At 41.0% G+C, this 19,071-nt stretch overlaps 1 long non-coding RNA gene across 1 annotated transcript; it reads right to left on the reverse strand.

Moving 5' to 3' along the window:
- Window positions 1-11,058: 11,058 nt before the first annotated feature.
- Window positions 11,059-16,693, reverse strand: LOC115588401 (uncharacterized). The gene is made up of 2 exons (XR_003985332.1): window positions 16,581-16,693; window positions 11,059-11,246 (listed from the first exon to the last, which is right to left on the reverse strand). It is a non-coding gene; the product is annotated as an uncharacterized LOC115588401 (long non-coding RNA).
- Between the last annotated feature and the right edge of the window lie 2,378 nt (window positions 16,694-19,071).

Consider the following 19,071-nt stretch of genomic DNA (forward strand, 5'->3'; position numbering starts at 1 on the left):
TTCAGGGTTGGTGGGAGGGAGCCACTCATCTCTAGCGAAGAATTCCATTCATCCCGACAAGGCTCCTCAAGATACAACTGAAGTGTAGGATTCTGACATTTCTGAAGTGAAATGATAATTGCCTTTAAAGACCAAGGAGGGAAAAGAGAGAGGAGATGAAAGATAAAAGGTTGGAACTAAAGAGAACATTAGGGTGGTGAGAGGGAAAGCAAGCCACAGAGACCAGCCACATAAATAGTCATGAAATGAGAACTTTCTGCTTTGTATTGAAGTTAAGAAAGAAACATTCAGTGAGAGGCCAACAGGCCAGACTAAATAATCCTTGACTGAGCCTCCCATTCTGAATCCCATATTAGCTGCCCAGATTTTAATGTAAATATGCCATTACGCTGTCATTACAGTGATCAGACTGCATGGCTTACAGGTCAGCCCAGCCACTGTTAATTTTGCAGGCACCAGCCTTTTTTCTGTCTTTTGAAATGTTAATAACTTTCTATTAGTTAATGTAGCGTGACTAAAATTTAAATTAGACATAATTTATTTTAATATCTGTGACTAGCTTGTCTGACCATTTAGCAATGGTCTCCCGCTGAATACAACATTCTAAATTGTGGTAATTTGCATTAGATGGTTGAAGCACGCCATGTCTCACTGTTGTGCCGCCGTGAAGTCAAGGATGATTCATTTCTGCTCCTTGAGGTGCAAGTATCCGGAGTTAGATAATGCCGTCCGCCACATTTAATGCATGGGCTTTTAGCGGTACAGTAATTCCTACAGTTGTTTTTAAAAAATGGGACATCATTAAGTTTTGGTTCAGCCTTTTAACCATCAAATGTAACTATTAGTCGGCCTTCTTTGGTTAAATTATTGATGCTCACATGGCTGGAATAACCTGTTAGGGGGCCCATATAAGCCCCAGTTGACCCTCCCGCCTGCCACCCTCTGTGCATTGGTACCCTGTCACCATCAAAGGCAACAGTGTACCAACATGTCATTAAGAGGAAAATGCAACCAGTCATTCAAGAATATATGTAAAAAAAGAAAAAAAAAGAAAGAAAAGGTGAAAAAAAGCCAATCACATACAAATGTATGTAACTGTATGTCTGTATCTAACTCTAATTTCTTATGTGGACATTTTCATAAGGCGATCACATGTGAAAATGTCCATTTCACATGTGACATTATATTATTATCACTTGTTCAAATTTAAGTACACATGTGATATACCAGCCAACTGGAAGCAAAAATTGGCAAAAATTTGGGATTGACATGTGAACAAGGAAATTTCACGGGATTTCATGGCTGTGTTTTTCCTTTTCCACGTGTGTAAATTATCCACCTGAAAAAAGCCAGTCACATATGAACGTATATAATTCACATATTTAAAAACAAAAATTGGTTATAGCTGAAAAATACATTTTAGTTCACATGGGAAAAATCTGGAAATGTTGGAAATTCTAATTCACGTGTGGACAATCAGGTACACACAAATGTAGGTCATTTAATGGTGTAAATCACAATTGCTCATGTGGAAATGTTCATTCATACAGCATACAGTTAAACACAGGTAAAAAAAATAAAATAAAAAAAATGATAGACAATTGCATGCAAAATGTGTGAAAATGTGGACATTTCCCTGGATTCCATGTGCCATGTTTTGTTCCTATTATAATTATAATCATATGATTGGTAAAACCAATTAGATATGAATGTATATGGTTCTCATGTGAAAATGTCCAGTGCACATGTGACATTATGTTCTTTTACTCAGTTACAGAAGGATTTATTCTCACATGTTAAAACTGCCATCACAAATGTGCAAATTTTCAATTCACATATGACAAAGTAGGGAGCCGAAAGCGAGTGACCATGTGACAGCTTTATTTATCAATGTTTCCTCTTTTACTTCCCACAGTAAACTAACCCTTTTGGTTCTTCCTGTAGGTAAATATGTACTCTTTGCACTTTCTATTTAATCTGACATATTTTCTACAAGATTAAAACATGTTCAAGTACAAAGCGATATAAATTCTCCAAACAGCACACAACCGAACAAAAATAATAGGTAGCATTTACTCATCATGGAGGTCTGTCCATCAACTGTGAGGGTTGATATTAACTGGCCTACATCACACCTGTCAGCCCTTTTATCGTGCTATTATAAATGATTTGTGCTGCTGCTGTTTCTTTTTGACTCACAGATAAGGTCAGCGGGAAGAACTTATCAACAGACTCTTATTTCTCGCTAGAGTGTCAAATCATAGGAGCGGATTCACTGTTATATTGTGTTTCATATCATATCAGGCGATGTCAATACACTTATTACTGTATCAGCTGCCACCATCTGAGAGCATTTTTTTTTTTTTTTTTTTAACAGGGACCAATATATAAACAGAGCTACATATGTGAGATTAATCAAGCTAATTAGTTATCAGTCATGCTGATGGAAAACAGAGTCAAAGAGAGAGAAAGTTACTGTCACTGATTAACACTGTTAGCATGCACTGGAAACAGATATGGGCTCAATACGGAAAAGGTTAAGAGGCACAAAACACGCCACAGTCATGTACGGCGCTGAACACACACACAGGTGCATTCACACACAATCGTGCATGCAGAGTCGAGCAAACAGAATTAACCTAAATTTATATTTATGCATAAAAGATTGTACAGACTGTAAAGCCAAATTGTGCAAATTAATTGAATGCAATTTGACTTGAATATGAATATAAATCTATACTGTACATTCAAATATACTGTATATAAAGCTTTAAAAAATATCTGATTGACGGTACAGTCAAAACTTGCTCGCACAATCTTCTCATTATCTGCACGGCACTTTTATCAGTCCATTTTCTATCTTTTAAAGAAATGGAAATGTGCCAGGAGTTAAGGTGATGAGTCGGAGAAGAGGGGGGAGAAAAAAAATGCAAATTGTCACTGGAAATGTCAGCACAGGTTTCAATTAATCAGATTTTCCTCGTTCACTACCATAAAATGTTTCCAGTGGTCGAGATGGTGGCACTCCAAAAATTTCAGACCGCGCCGAAAGCGGGTTTTGAGGAGGATAGGAGAAGCCCAGCTGATTGGAAACATCTGGGTGATTGTAGGGAGCACTCCCACATCATCCAGCACTGGCTGAGATTTGACAGTGCCCTCTGAAGTGACAGCTTTGACCTCGGCCAGTGTGCATGCGTGCAGCTGCCAGAGACCGGTCTGGCTGGAAAAGAGGACAGAGCCAGACGCTCTAGGCGCTGGATGGTACCGCTGCTTTTGATGGGAACTCTGTTGACAGCCAACGTTTCAGTCGGACTAAAATGCAACCAGCTTGTTGGTGCATTTGGTACCAAAAACTGACCATACAACAGCTTTTCAGAATAATTGGGGCACGTTGTGGAGATGCGTGCCATAACATGTTGTTTTCTTTATGATTCGCTGCAGTGTGATATAGAGAGTAGTGAAATATAAATATAATATTCATTTTTTGTTTTGTTAAATGTCTAGAAATGTTACAGTATTTTTCTCATCACAGACTTATGTTACATTGTCTGCCAGTATAAAAACACTCCTGTATACAGAGCAACATTCGGCAGCTTTAAGTCCAATGATTTTCAGCAGATGTACATTGTTATTCCAAACAGATGTGGCTGCGAGGAGGGAAAACATAGAGAGCAGACAATGCCTTTTAGATCTTACCTGCCTGCAACTCAGTGACAGATTGCGAATTGCAGGCGTGTTAATTATGATTAGCGGAGCAGGTTTTGCTTTTGCAATAAAATAAAATGCTTCCCCACAATTGTTGTTCCCCAAATTGCGTATTTAAAGGAGCCATTACAAAGAGTGTTTTGGTTTTTCGCGTGTTTCCTTTCTCTTTTCTGCAAACACTGGAATAAAGGAACTAGTCATTAGATATTTCAGCTCAGCATCACCGCATAATGACATTAATATTAATGTTTATGGTAATGAACTTTTTCTGAAGAGGAACACTTATTCATATTTGATTCATTAATGTAATGAATGCAAGGAATGATCAGATAATATGTTCTTGTGTCCTTGATATGCAATGAGGAGCATTAGACTGACTTAAATTCAAGATAGGTATGCCTAAGCTGTATTAATCTATGGCGGAATATAGAGGCTATAAACTCTCTGAGAAAAGGCTGTGAAAAACCTACAATGTTATAGATTAAACAAAACAGAGTGAAATGGAGTTCATTTGCATCACCCTCCTCTTTTCAGAGGAGCTAAACTGCTTACCATTATTCAAAGATATCTTTTAAATAAGGCCCAAATATGCGGGTGAAACCAATTTAACGAGTGGCCACCAAAGACGTTTGTCAAATGATCTATATTGAGATTTTGACTGTGTAAGCCTCTTATCATAACTGCTATAAAACACACATCATTCTGTTTCAGGACTGAATTTCAGAGATATGAAAATACAATAAATGTGACATTTTAAAGCTTGGCTTACTTGTTAATTACAAAACCATTTCAAAATTGAACTTAATAAGTGCATATTTGTGTTGAGGAGAGAGATTCGCTGTGAATAGGGAGAGAATCCTGGCTGATGTGCTCCACGAGGGATCAACCAGAGGTCTGGCATTGCAGGTCATTTGATTTAGCCGCTAATCGAGTTGTATTGCAGGTGCTTTTCCTTATTTAAGTCACTTACGATCTCTGCGCTCTTTAGGTTTTATCCCAAAAATAAAACTATTTCACTCGGCGTTGTGTGGCTTCTGTTGGCATTTAACGGTATGTGCAACAAAGGATCGGAAAGGAATCACATTTGCATGAAGCAGGGGACAACAAGGACAACATCACTCATCCAGAAGAGCTTAATTATCTCAAAGAAAGAAAAACAAATTAATGCGTCCTCTTTAATTGTCTGCTGATAGCCAACAAAGAGATATCACTACACACCTTGTACAACAGAATGGTGCAGCATGTGTAGGTGTGTGTAAACATACAGTGTTGTTCAGCAAGCCTTCATTGTAAACTCTTAACAACCAGCATCCCACCTTCTGTAGCCGCCACATTCGGACACTCACAAAAACTACAGGCTGTCAACAGATGGTGCGGCCATATTTTGTGCATTAATTACAAATTTTACATCAGCGGTTGTTTTTGTGTCAAGTGAAACTCTCTTCTATCAACAGGCCGTGTTCGACGAGTCTCGTGTTACTGGACAAACATCCGCTAATGAGCGAAAACAACATGGGATTGAAATCTACAAACGTGACAGTGAATGAGAACGATTCTGTGTGATTTTTAAGGAGATGAATGCTGAACACCCTTTTATTAAAGGTGCAATCATAAGAATTCTCCAGCAGCATATCACCACAGTAACTGCTAACTGTTGCTAACTGTTGCTGCCATAAGATATTTAGCTCAGCTAGCCATGCAGTAAGCAGTCCAGACTGTGGGCGGGCCGGAACAAATTTAATATCAGCGGTTCTCCTCAATTCATGCGTTTCATGTGACATCACACATGAGTCACAGCGCCATCTTGAAGACCGTCCTAGGACCGGAGCTACGGTAGTCTAATGTAAACAATGCCGTCTATCTGCTGTGCTGTAGGCTGTAATAACAGAAAGTCAAACAAAGATGGACACATATTTTATAACATTCCCAAGAACACAGAAAGGAGACCGAAGTGGATAGCTGCAATTAGAAGGAATCGCTGGACACCGACAGAACACTCCAGGCTGTGCAATGATCATTTTATTTCGGGTAAGTTCGTTGACTCTGAACTGAAGTTAGTTAGCCTAGCTAGCAGAAGTGGAAATTAGCACCCACCGTAAAACACCAAATAATGGCCGGGGCATTTATTTGTTTCAACCACCTAACAGACCAGGCGGCAATTTGGGACAGGCGTTTAATTCCTTCCTCACAAAAATCCGGGATGAAAATGTCACAAACTTCACCAGCTTCTCGGTGAATTCTCTGGCATCCTTCTGCAAGTGAAGTTGTTGCGGTGGAGGAAACTCCTCATCTCTGCTGTCACTCAAGGTGGCGTACATTTGTTTCTCCATCGCCCTGATCATTTTGCGGGACACTCTCTCGTGGCGTGCCCGTTTGCTGATAACTCATCCCCACATGTTTATCTCAGGCTCCTCGCTAGCCGTCCTCCTCCCAACAGCAGGCAGCCTGACCCTGTTGCTGTCCTCCTCGGACAGACGCTGAAGCTCAGCTTGATTTTTTCACGAATCTCTCACTCACTTGGGGTCGACAGAGAAATATCTAGCGGCTGCTTCTCCCGAGTTTACCTCTGCATATTTTACGAGAGAAAGTTTGAATTTCAAGTCGTACTTTTTATTTTTTTGCTGCTCCGGAGCTGGTGCTCCCTGCTGTATGGCGACGGGTTGTGTACCAGGTAACTATCGTCCAAAACAAATATTTGGCAAGTGGGGTTAGTAATCCATTTGGGAGTACATGTGGATCCAATCCTAAAATACTTGTTTTTGTAACATAGCGCTGCTCTTCCTCCGTGGAGAGATGAGCTTTGCTTTCCCCTTTACCAGTTGAAGGCGCTAACAGTACACTCTATCGTACAGTCCTTAATGGTCCTCAAGATGGCGGCCAGAACGAAAAAGTCACGTGACTGAAACCCATGAATAGGACCGTTTAACAAGTTAAATGTTTCTGGACAAATGTGCTGATGAGCTAAAAAAAAAAAAAAACAGAGAGAAAAAAAATTATTTAAATTCTACACAAATGACAGTGAGAATGCATGATTCTGTGTGATTTTGAAGTAGATGAATGCTAAACATCCTTTCTTAAAGTTGAAATATGTAAGAATTGGCTCCCTTCTTGCGAAACAAAATAGAGAGCAGCATATCACCACAGCAACCGCTAGCTGATGCCAACTGTACCTGCCGTTAGCTAGTTAGCTCAGTTGGCCTGTGCAGTAAGAACTGACTGGGAGCTCGGAGTGGGTAGCTGCTTAGCACGGCAACCTCGGTACGTATCTCAGCAAGACAACACACATGCACCACATCACTTTTGTTAATTTCTGATTTTTTTTAGAGGAGGACTATGAAGTTTTATGTAAAGACATGTTTTTCCATCCCCTCAGAAAAAGTCAGAATTCTAATATTTACAAAATTAATGAGGTAATAATAAAAACTTTTCTATAAGTGAATAAACAAGCTGTTCTCAGAGGGACCAAGGTCACAGAACACTGTTTGAAGCTAGAAAGGTGGCAGGGTCCGCCAAATATATAAAGCAAAACAGTTTGAAACTGTGTTTTCCTTTAAGGTCAGTTTGTTTATTTAATTAATTCACTAATGAAAACAAAGCAGGTTTGTTTATTTAGTTTGTTTAAGCATAAAGAAAAAAATAATGAAGATCTTTCTCCTTTAGTTATAATTTCTTAGTAGTAGTCTTAAATAGTGCACCTATAAACAAAAAAAATCCTCCATATTGCTCCTTTAAATTAAACAGACCAATGCCAGAAAACCACCACGTTACATTAAATTATACACTGACTGTGTGGCTTACTAGGCTCTCTGTCTCGCTCAGCAAACACTGCACACACTCCGCCACACGGTAAAGATGGATGAGCAACACTCCTCGGTTACTACAGCCACATTTATTTAGAAACAGTGGGGAGAGTTTTGGAGGTGAGGAATAATTCCAGCCAGCGGTTGGTGCCCAGTTTGAGAAAGAGGAGGAGGACCACCATGGGGCACCTGACAGTGATGAAGAGCATGGGCACATGCTGGCAGATTCATCTTGAGCCGCTGGTGAGCGAGGGAGAGAGGCAGAGTGAGGAGGAGAGAGAGATGGAGCTCAGGAGGGAGGGCAGACAATGGCAGAACACAGGTTTAACAATAAAAACAGCATAGAGTGTTGTCTTTGAGGTCTGTTCTGCAGCAGCGAGGTGCTGTAACTCTCTTTGAAACCTGCGGGAGAGAGCGAGGCGGAGAGACAAAATAGACAGAGAGGGCTCAGGATGCTTTTTTTTTTTTTTATGGGACTTACAAATTGACACAGGGCTTTCAAAACATTACCTGCTACTTGGCCGGTGTTGGTCAATTACCTGTCACTCCACAATTCTTTTTATTCCCCCCACTTCCTCCACTGTGTCCCCTGTGTGGTCCTGTGATAGGGTTGATCCTGATCACAGTCCCCGGCTCATCTCTGCGGTCCAGTCGGCTGTCAGAGAGGAGCTGAGCGGTGTGCTGGGAGCCCAGAGATGTAAACGAGTGCATGCCTTTGATGACTGAGAGATGCGCCCCTTCTAGTTTTGTATTCATGTATTAAAGCTGCCCTCTGCTGTTCGCATTCCCAACGACAGGAGATGGAACAAACGCAAGTTTCACCTCAGCAAAATCACAACAGCGTCCAAAAGTCTGGAAAATCAGTGGCACACTTTGCTTCTTTCACCACACTCCTATGTTACGTGTCAAACTTCCTTCTCTCTGAGTGATGATTACAGGGGTATTTATAGAGTAATAAAAAAAAGGGGGGTGGGGGGGGGTACATGTGAAAGGTTATTATCACTGCCTTCTCTTACACATAAGTGACACTAGGCATATGGATGTAAGTGATAATGGTCGTGGGCGGGGGGGCACGGAGTTGAAGCTGTTGTAGCGTATGTGGCTGATTAGGTACCTGTGGATGAAGCTCCGAGTTTGTCGTGTAATTCAGGTCTCAGCAGATCATTGCTTCATATCTGACGCAGACAGATGTTCACAGAGGGGGGGGGAGGTTTTTTTTATTTTAATTGTCTCTGATTCTGTTTTTTTTTTTCTTCTTTCATATCCTTGTTAATTGATGTCGATCACTGACGAGCACACTAGTGAACAAATATTTAAAGGGGCGCCGTGTAGTGTTGTGGAAGAAATTCAAACTCATAATTTTAATGTTTACAATATCAATAAGGTAACAATACAAACTCAGAAATATTTATATTTTCCATAACTGAATGAACAAGGTCCCTATAACACTGTCTGAACACAGAAAGGTGGCAGGGTCCGCCACATATAAATGAAGTAAAGCAGTATGCAATTGCGTTGTCCTTTAAGATCAGTTTGTTTATTCAGTCATGAAATCGAAGAGTTTGTTTATTTAGTTTGTTCGGGCACAAAAGAATCAGTCAGTGAAGATCTTTACTCCTATGGTTAAAAAGTCTTCCACAGGACTACATAATGCAGCTTTACCAACCTCATTCACGTGTTTGAGTCCCTCCTTTTTTTTTTTTACCAAATTGTCTTTGACCTCACTGTATGAAATGACGATTTTTCATTTTTTTTTCCCAGCCTGACAATTAGATTATTGCTGTGATTCTCCAGAAATGTGCGGGCTGAATGATAATAAGTTTCCTGAAATGCAAGTGGCCCATATGCTAACTAGGGCAACATATTTCCACCTTCACATTAACATATCATCTGAATTCATTTACCTGACACAATTGCAGAGATCAACACAGTTGATGTGTCAGCTACATGTATGTGTTGGCTTGTAAAACCGCCTGCACTCAAAGTCAAGTGGATGTTAATGCCCCACAGACCCGTCCGTCTGATTTCCCTCATAAAGCACGTGCGCATTTGTGCACTAGCTCTCCTTACATCTTTTAAGAGAAAATTGTGGAGTTTAACCTCCCAATATTATCTCTACTTTTCTTCTTTGTGCAGGGAACAGGCGTACATCCACAAGGAATTTGGCAGAGTCCACACAGTCAAGACGCTGATAATCCCAAGTCTTTGACTGCTGATAAGACGGCCAATTTAACATAATTATAAACCAGTAGTTTGAATAGTAACGATTCATTAATTCAGTACATAGAGGGGGATGATAATTCTAAATCTAGCATTTACTCACAATTATCACACACGATAATGATTTCATTAAATCCTGCTCAGTTTTTGGCATTATAAACATAATTGTCACACACACACACAAAAAAAGAAAAAACAGTTTAACATAATAAAATCGTCGAGTGTAAATTAAAGGATGTGTGTGCTGCATTAGAGAAGGTGAGGCTGACAAATCCCTCTCTCAAAACAAATGCTGTTGACCAACACTATTATTACCTCCACACTTAATTACTTTTTGCTTTTTTGGTTTAATTGCTTCAATAAAAATAATCTATAACGCTTTTTTAATTACACTTTCCGGGTGACCTATGTAAAGAGAATTTTTATTATGTGCGCACAGTAATTACCCTGTCACAGTCCAGTTAGGGGCTATTGTCTGGCTATCCTCTGCTTAGCTGTAACCGGCATGACCAGCATGCCTAACTACCTATTTTACTGATCTCATAACTTTTTCAACGCTAGCACATTTGGTCCTGTTTTTTTGTTTTTTTGTTTTCTTTTTATGCCAAATATTTTGTGGAGGAAGAGGAAGTCAAACGCAGCAGCCACGGCTCGGCTCAAACACATTTAAACACTATTTGTTGTACAGCGTAAGCGCCCGATTGCTATTATTAAACAGCACAACAAATAGTAAAGTAAATGCTACCATTAACTATGGTGCGCGCACATGGATAAGTTTTGTGTGTGGGATTTATGAGCTATGAATTCAGAAGGTGTGGGTGGTGAGTGAGTGAGTGGGTGGGTGGTTGGGTGGGGGAGGGGCGGACGGGCAGAAATCACTTTAATTAAATGGCCGAGGATATTGTGCAATCTGTACGTCGCTAATGAGTCGCTAATACAAACACAATAATTGTGATATTTTTTTGTCAATCTTAGGGAATGGCGTGCTTACCTAAGTGTTATCGTGGCTCATAATTGCTTTTAGTTCCATTTGGTCGGTCATGCAGTTAAAAAGCAGCAGCACATGAGCTGTAACAGACTTTCAACATCTTTTTTGACGACTGTATTGTCAGGGGCGCCGCTCCACTGTCTCCCTCTCCATGGTGGTGATTTAAAAAAAAAATCCCCTTCCTGCGGTGAAACACTGGCAAATGTTGTGACTCCTTCACGAGAATTTATTGGACGCATCATTTTTATATCGATGCTAAATTCAGAGAAGAATGAGATTCTGTATATCAGGATTGATAAAAACAACCACAACGCACAAGAACTGAGAGAAAACAAGCAACACAAATCAAAGTAATTGTGTGTTTATTATTGCAGTAACACACGTTCATTTGCCTCCCCACCCCCCTCTTGATGACTAGAGGCTGACCCTTCCTTTGTATGGGTGGCCTTGTCAGTCCTCATCCAGTTCCCAGCAGCCATGGCCTCCCCAGTACCTCACGCTCTCAGCTGACAGCAGCTCCTCTTGGAAAATTCCTCCAAGACACAACAAAAAAGAAAATTTAATTACATTATATCGAGAAAATGTGTGCTGCTTTTTATTGCTACTTTTAATAACAGAATCCAAGTAACAGTATGATAGTTACGTTACCTGCAGGAGGTACATATATACATTACCAGTAAGAATCGGTATGTATATTTTGGTATCTGGTTGGATAAAAAGCTTAGGTTTGAAATTTACTTTGACACAGCTGTCGGCAAACTATGAAAAAAATGTACATGTTTTTACAGAGTTTGTATTTATTTAAAAAGCAAATTATGGGAACATGCTATCAAACATCACTTCCCAATAAACTGGTCAAATCCTCATTATTTGACCTGTTCAAGTGTTATTCTCGAAATTTGATTTGGGAATACTATTTCTGTTTTCATGTTTTTGTGCTGGTCATACTTGGACCATTTCACAGCACAGAGTAAAACTTAAAACAAATGTACCAATAGGCCTATTTGAAACTATGATATCTCGAAACTCTGCTCTTAAACAACACTGTTTTTACCTGTTTATTGATTATTTGTTTTCTTGATATTCTTGTTCGTGTGTATTTGTTTTGTGTGCTCTGGACATTACTGAAATAACGGCATGCCCCTTATTGATTCCTTGGGATTTAAATAAATGTTGAATATACTGTGTTTAATGAACAATTACCAATACTTATGCAAACACCATCAATCAGACAACCAGACAACTTGTACTAAATGCAAATATAACATAATAAAATATAATGCAATCGAATCCAACAGCTCAACCATAAATTCTGCCTTTACAGAGAAAATAATGTCCAAACCTGGGCATTATTTTCTCTGTAAAGGCAGAAAATTCTACCGGACAAATACCAGACTGCATGTTACTGAGAAGTGTGTCTCAGTTGTGGCAGCTCTCTTGTACCAAACTGCATTATGATGTAGGTTTACATTATAAAGTGAACACAACGGGACAAAAAGGTTTATGTAATGATAATAAGATGAGATAATAACAGATTACTTAAGTGCCATATATCCATGCCAAACCAATTCAAACACATTTTTCTTTGATACTATTATTACATTTACTTTTTTACCTTTAAGTCACAGTCGACGTTGGGTCACATTACTTGAAATGTAGTCATCTACTGAATACAATTTACATTGCAATTTTGCAACAACGCTTGTCTAAGAAACCCTGGCTATCATGTGAATATAAGTTCCCTAATCTTAATATTTTAATAACCCAATCACAATTGTGGTCAAGTAATACTTGACAATGTAAATATGATCTAATCAAACATGTTTCAAATGTAATCTGGATCGGTAATGTTAACCTTTCTTTTGTAATCTGAATATATATAAACCCTGGTTGAGATATACATTCTACTGAGGTCTGTATTTAGGATTAACTGCGACTGCCAGGAAACTTGCGAGACAAACACTGAATGGAATTCATAACACATTTAAGCCTTGGATGTTCTGGATCATTTGAGCAGTTTAGAATATGACCCTGCTCTAACGCTGCTCTAGTGCTGACCGTGTTAGCAGCAGAGAAATTCACCATTTCCAGCTGTACCATAAGTACAGCCTCAGAAACGTAAAGCCTCAAAGCAGATATATATCGTCCTCAGAATCTCTGAGCGAGGGCTGAGTGGGGAGCAGTGGGACAGCCTTGGGACTGGGGGCCCTCTTCATGCTGGCTTGCCAGAGAGCCGCCCAAAGCATGGACAATTAGAGGGGTCCCTGGTGCCTCTTTGCTCTCTGTGCGCCTGGTGGGCTGCTCTGTAAGGCACCGGGGGGCTTGAGGAACTGACTGGGCTGGCTTGGCTGGCTGGGCCAGAGGCATAGAGCTGGGGGAGGCCTGATCTCAATAATCCCTTTGCCCCAAGAGGCTGTCACACCACTCACACTGCTGGAAGCTAGAATGGAAATGGACCGAGGGCTTTCTGAAGCTTTTACCTGCTAGAAGAGCTCATCATTGAGAGCACTGGGAACTCACTGAGGTTCAAACACCGAGACAGGCTCTATTTTATAAAATTGAACCTGTGCCTTTGATTTGACACGCAGCACAGTGTTTTTTTGCATTACGGCGCTCACATTAAATTTCGTATGCAAATCTGTAAACAGATTGTCTGCTTAAGTGGTTCTGAACACATCTTCATTTGCGCTGCCACAGGAACAAAAAGGCATCATCAGATGTGCTTTACACCCCATATATCTTCACCTCTCGTGAGATCTGAGACTCCTTTACTTAAAAGATGGAGAGGAAAAGAGCAATAACCCTGTCGCAATTCTCCATAGCCATCTTCTGCTTTCATTAATGTACAATTTCTTCCCGAAATTCCCTAGACCGCGGCATAATCTATTGGCCTGGTGGAGTATATATGATGTAGAATCACCTTGTTGTACAACTTAAAGTGAGCTGTCCCATATGAATATGGCCGCAGTCAAAACCATTGGCCTAATTAGACCGACATGCCTCCGAATGTGAGGGGAAACTTAGTGCAAATGGATAAAGGTCTTTCAGCACTCTTCCACCGGCTGTCTCAGTCCCTTAATGTATTACCACCTGCACCCGCAATCAGCACAGGAACATTTAAATGACTGCGATTCAGAGGAGACCGAGCTCCAAACTGGCGGGAAACGCATGAGAGGTGATTTAAGATATTGGCTGTAATGAAGCTGACCGTTGGCGGGTCTGCTCTGAATGTGATGGGGGAAATTAGGGGCGGGAACAGGTCACAGACGTACGTATACCGGGGGGCACGGCGGCAAATGAAATGCAGAGCAGAAGTCTGCGGTCCAATATGCTGTTTACTCCGTGTCAGGTAAACATCAAGCTAGGTGAGCTCTGGGTGTCTGTAAAGATGATATAATCAATGTTTTGTGTTTGTTTTTCAGCAGCTAGAGTATATTGTGGTGTTCCCTTCTTATCACCTCTGACTGCTCTCTTCCCCAGCATCAGCCCTCCCTTTTATAGACTCCAACACAAACACAGAAAACAAACAGCCTCCCCTGAGGTTGAAAAATAACACTTTTCTTTATAGTTCTTCTTAGGTGAGCTACCTAAACAATGATTACACAAAACAATCACGCAATGAAATGATCAACAACAAAAAAAAGTGTCTGACTACATTAGTTTTGCGGTGTGTAAAAGGTGGAAAGAACAAACGAGTAATGGAAAAAGGACAGCCTACGGAGGTGGAACATGAGGGGTTGGAAGACAGGCAACATCTGGGTACGGCTCCTCAGACTGATGGCTGCTAACTGATCCTTGTGATTGTGATTGACAGGCACTGACCACCACTCTACTGGCCCTGGCTTCTCCACACTGCTGAGCACAGCAGGTAGTGTGAAGGCTCGCTGAGATTCCCAATAAAATGGACATTACAGGGAAAAACAACAGCCGGCCTCTCAGAGGTGAATGTTGGGCACGTAGCACTCCTCCATCACACAATGTACCAGGGTTCACTGACTCTGCACTGTTTTCGGGATTGCAGAATATAGAGCCACACTCAGGCAAACATCTTATTGAAAAAGCGATAAAATGACCAGTGGTCCTCTCAAGATACGCTCTTTGGTCGAGCAGGAGCTCAGCCAGACAGAAGAGTGAGACTCAGACGCCGCAGTGGATGTTACGCTGTGACATTACATGGTAATTTACATGGAATTAGGCTAAATAAAGCAGACCTCCTTCATTTTTTGTTTTTTTGTTGGTTTTTTTTGACCGGTGCAGCTGTTAAAAGCACGCTTTAAATAAGTGTTTAGTGTTTGTCCTTGAAAATCGTCGAGCGCTATTCATGCAAAAATGAAAGTATATGTATAATGTAGGTTACATAAGTGTCGTCTTTACCCGGTAAATATTCCCACGAGCGATGAAAATAAAGGCTCAAATCCATTTACATCCCTAATTTTCACATCCATTAAAGAGATGAATGCTTTGATACCATTGCAGTGTTTATCTGCGCTCTCTGGGGATTCATTAAAGTGAACACTCCTTTCAAAATATAATCTATTGCTTAATTAAACTTCCCAAATATGAAATTTGAACCCACATATCTGGAGAGAAGTTGCCGCTTTGTTGTTCCCTCATTTGCACAATGTTTTTAATGAACAAGTTGCTAAGATATATTGCCATTTGCATGTAAATAAAGCTTTTCCTCAAGCACTTAACAGCTTTGATTTGGATAATATGTGATTCTTTTTTTTTCTCTTTTTTTTTTTTTTTTGTGCTGGACCAACCTCCCAAGAATAAGGATTCGAGCCCACCGACTGCTTAGTAAATTTCACAGCTTCTAGCTCTGAAGCACATCATTACAACGTGTGAAATTTTAATCAGAGATGTTGTGAAGAAACAGCGATCAGCCAACGAACATAATTAATGTCCTCTGTCATAGAGATTATGATGGCAAATTTGAATGTGCAAGTGTTTTAAAGAGCAAGGGGAAATGCATTAACTAAATTACATAGCATGGCGTGAATGAGCCATCATGCTTTTCTGTCAGTTTATGTATGCACAGATATCCTTTATTATATAGGATGCCATTACTTCCCTTTTAATTGAACAGCGTTTTGTTTGGCACAGGCCTACTGAACTCTGCATCAGCCACGCATAAATTTTATGCATGGCTTCCTCATACGTGTCACAATCAAAGCAGATTTACTAAGAGCGGGATGCAACACATGACTCGGTGTGCGTTCAACTCACAGTAAACCCAAACAAGATGAAATGAAAAAAAAGAAAAAAAAAACATTTCACACACTTACAATTGATTTTAAATATGCTCACAATAAAATCATAATGTTAATTGATCCCCCAAATGTGTTTATAAACTTGATTGCCAAATCAAGCCGCCGCTTTTATTGTAAGAGTTGCTGTTGCCGGGACAATTTGTTTTTATAATGCTCACTTGCTCATTAAAATGCAAATTGTGCATATGCTTTCATTTTCCAGTACAATAATCCAGACTCAGACTGTTTATCCAATCATCAACTCCACCATAAAGACAAGCCAGGGTTTACAGGGCTCTGCTACTGATGCCGCTAAGACCAGGCCCGGACGCATGCACTCACTCGCCCTTGCACACACACACGCACACACATATGCACAAACTCCCAGTCAATATCACAACGCCACACACTCACATACATAGATTAATATAGTTTGAAGATGGCAGGGCCCAAAAGTACTCAAAGTACTTCAAAAGTATACTTGACTGAAGCACAATTCAGGACTCGTTGTCAAGGACCAAGTTTAATGCAAATTAAAGAATATTTCTGTAAAAAAGGATTTTTTTAAAAACTTATTTTAAATAGAGGTTATACGTTTGAAGAGTCCTGGCTCACCGGTGCTGGAATTACACAGGGAACAAGCAGAAAGCTGGTCCGGTCGTAATCACATGCAGAGAGATAATGCCCGCTAAGTTATCCCAGTGGTCACATTGTGGGTGTCGTTAATGTGTCACTAATGTGTTTGTGTGTGTGTGTGTGTGTGTGTGTGTGTGTGCGTGTGAGACAGAGAGAGAGAGAGAGAGGGAGAGAAAGAGAGAGAGAGAGATGCTGCGAGGGAAGACTGTACACCTGGCACGGTGCCCAACAGTTGCCAGGGCCGTCCTCTCATTTCTGTCACCAGAGTTTGTTTCACAAGCCTCCTAATCAATTGGAATGCAGCCCCTGAAATAGAACTTGGCACCGGGCTCAACTCCTCTATTGTGCCTGCTGGTCAATGCTCAGAGAATACCACCCGTCACTCATGTCACTTCTTTCCAACTCCGAGCGTTTAACATGGTTAGCGAGGGGGACATTAAACACATTTTACATTACCGGCCTGCCAGCTCGTACGAAGAGAATTTCCTTACTGTACCAGTGATTTACTCTGGAGCTGTTGCGTTCAGCGGCTGCTCTGCCAGGTGTCTGTTCACTTGACAAGCAGTGTTAATGAAATCAGAGCCGATGGCAGAGGAGAATAAAGAGGACCAGTTAGTGGCTGGTTAGCGAACCCTCTCAGCGAGGACAACCGGAGGAACTGCATTCATTCTAATTTCCTTGAGTGGGATCAGCACCCAAGTACACTGTCATTAGTCCGTTTGATACACTGTCAGGCGCCGGGATGTAAATAGCTGATTTCTCTCACAATGGCGGATAAACAACCCCCAGCAGGAAACCTGAAGACTGATAGGCCATTGCCTGCGTGACATGCCATTGCATCAGCCCCTGCATGTTGCCATGTGTTCCCCGACTAATCAAGGGCTGCCCGCTTCGTCTTACCGTCTCCATCTCAGCCTGCCAACAGATTCATCAGCGGCTGGGTTAAACAGGAATAAAAACACATTAGTGTCATGTTAGACTGATAGAGAGAAGTGCCTGGATTGGTGCTTCACAATGGTAAAAGTCTGACTGCGTATTGATTTGCGCTACATAAATCTTGTTTTCTGTCTGCGCTAGTGAATCAGTCGTGACCCCCGGGGTTAACAAACATTGTCGAGGCTTTCAGCTGGTGTGTGAGCCAACAACGCCCATGCATCGCAATAGCCATGCCCCATCTTGTCATTTCTCAGCCTGCCTGGCTTTACTAATTGCTGGCAATCAACAGACAATATGATGGGCCTGAAAGAGGTGGTGGGTTTCTTGTGGTTTTTGGCTCTAACAAGGAGGTTTGAGGCTCCTGCAGCCAAAAACTATCAACAATGGATGTGAATTGGTCAGCAGGAGTCTGTGAGTTACAACCTGGATTAATTGGCATAAGGGGATCCAGCATGGCTAGCGCCAGATCACATTAAGCTGATGAGATTTGACTCAGTAAACTTTCACAAAGGCAAATCCCTCGTTACAGTGGCTGAATGACACTATAGCATGAAAACTTATCTGCTTATCTGTAAATCCACCTCTGAAAAGACATTCAAATACAGTATTATGTCCGTCTTGTCTCTCTACAAAGGACCACTATTAGCTCTCGCTACAAGCTACACAATATGTAGGTTGGGCAACATAACGACTACAATACTTTGCAGGTCTCCTGTGGCCACTTTTGGTTTGATAAGTCACTGAGACATCGGGTGTTAAATTGTTTAATCTTTCAGTAGTATATGAAATCCATTTGTTTGCGGGCTTGGAAGATTACCATTGAGAACGTAATTACATTATTACAGGTGCTATCATCATCATTTATCTTTCTGACATTTAAAGACTCACTAAATGCCAAACTGTTCCTCGGAGACGGGAGCTTGATCCTGTGTGATGTTCAAACACTTTTAATTACAGGATCTTCAAATTCTAATAGTGTCCATCTGCAAACTCGAGGTGTAAAAGAGGCTTATGAAAAAAGCATGTGAATAACCTTGGGGATTGCCTTGACTAAAGAGTTCATATGATGCCATATATTAAAAAAGAAAAAAATGCTTTGTTTCCTTTTTATTTCACCTGAGCAAGTGTATCAAGTTACTTCCGTGATACTGGGCACACATGGGTCCTGTTGCAAGTGCTTTAGAAGCCATAAATGTTCATGAGTACAACTGGCGAACATTAATCAGGGCTCCTGCTGAGAGGGAGGTCTGTGGGTGTGTGTTTGTGTGTGTGTGAGTGTGTGAAGGGAGGGGAGAATGGAGTAAGTTAAAGAGAGGGAGGATAACAGAATTAAACAGCGAGATATAGAAGAGGGGGATGGCGCGTCTCTGGAGGCCTCCACACCAGTGCTCACCCTGCTGCCAGGCACGCTACACACACCAGAGACCTTATTTACCCAGCAGCCCCGAAGAGGCCTGGGCCCCAGATCTTATTTACTCAGAGCCTAGGCAACCATCAGGTGCTGAGGGGATCTGGCCAGCAGCAAAAGCAAATA

This window comes from Sparus aurata, chromosome 9 (genome assembly GCF_900880675.1).
Source record: "Sparus aurata chromosome 9, fSpaAur1.1, whole genome shotgun sequence".
NCBI classification, from domain to species: domain Eukaryota; kingdom Metazoa; phylum Chordata; class Actinopteri; order Spariformes; family Sparidae; genus Sparus; species Sparus aurata.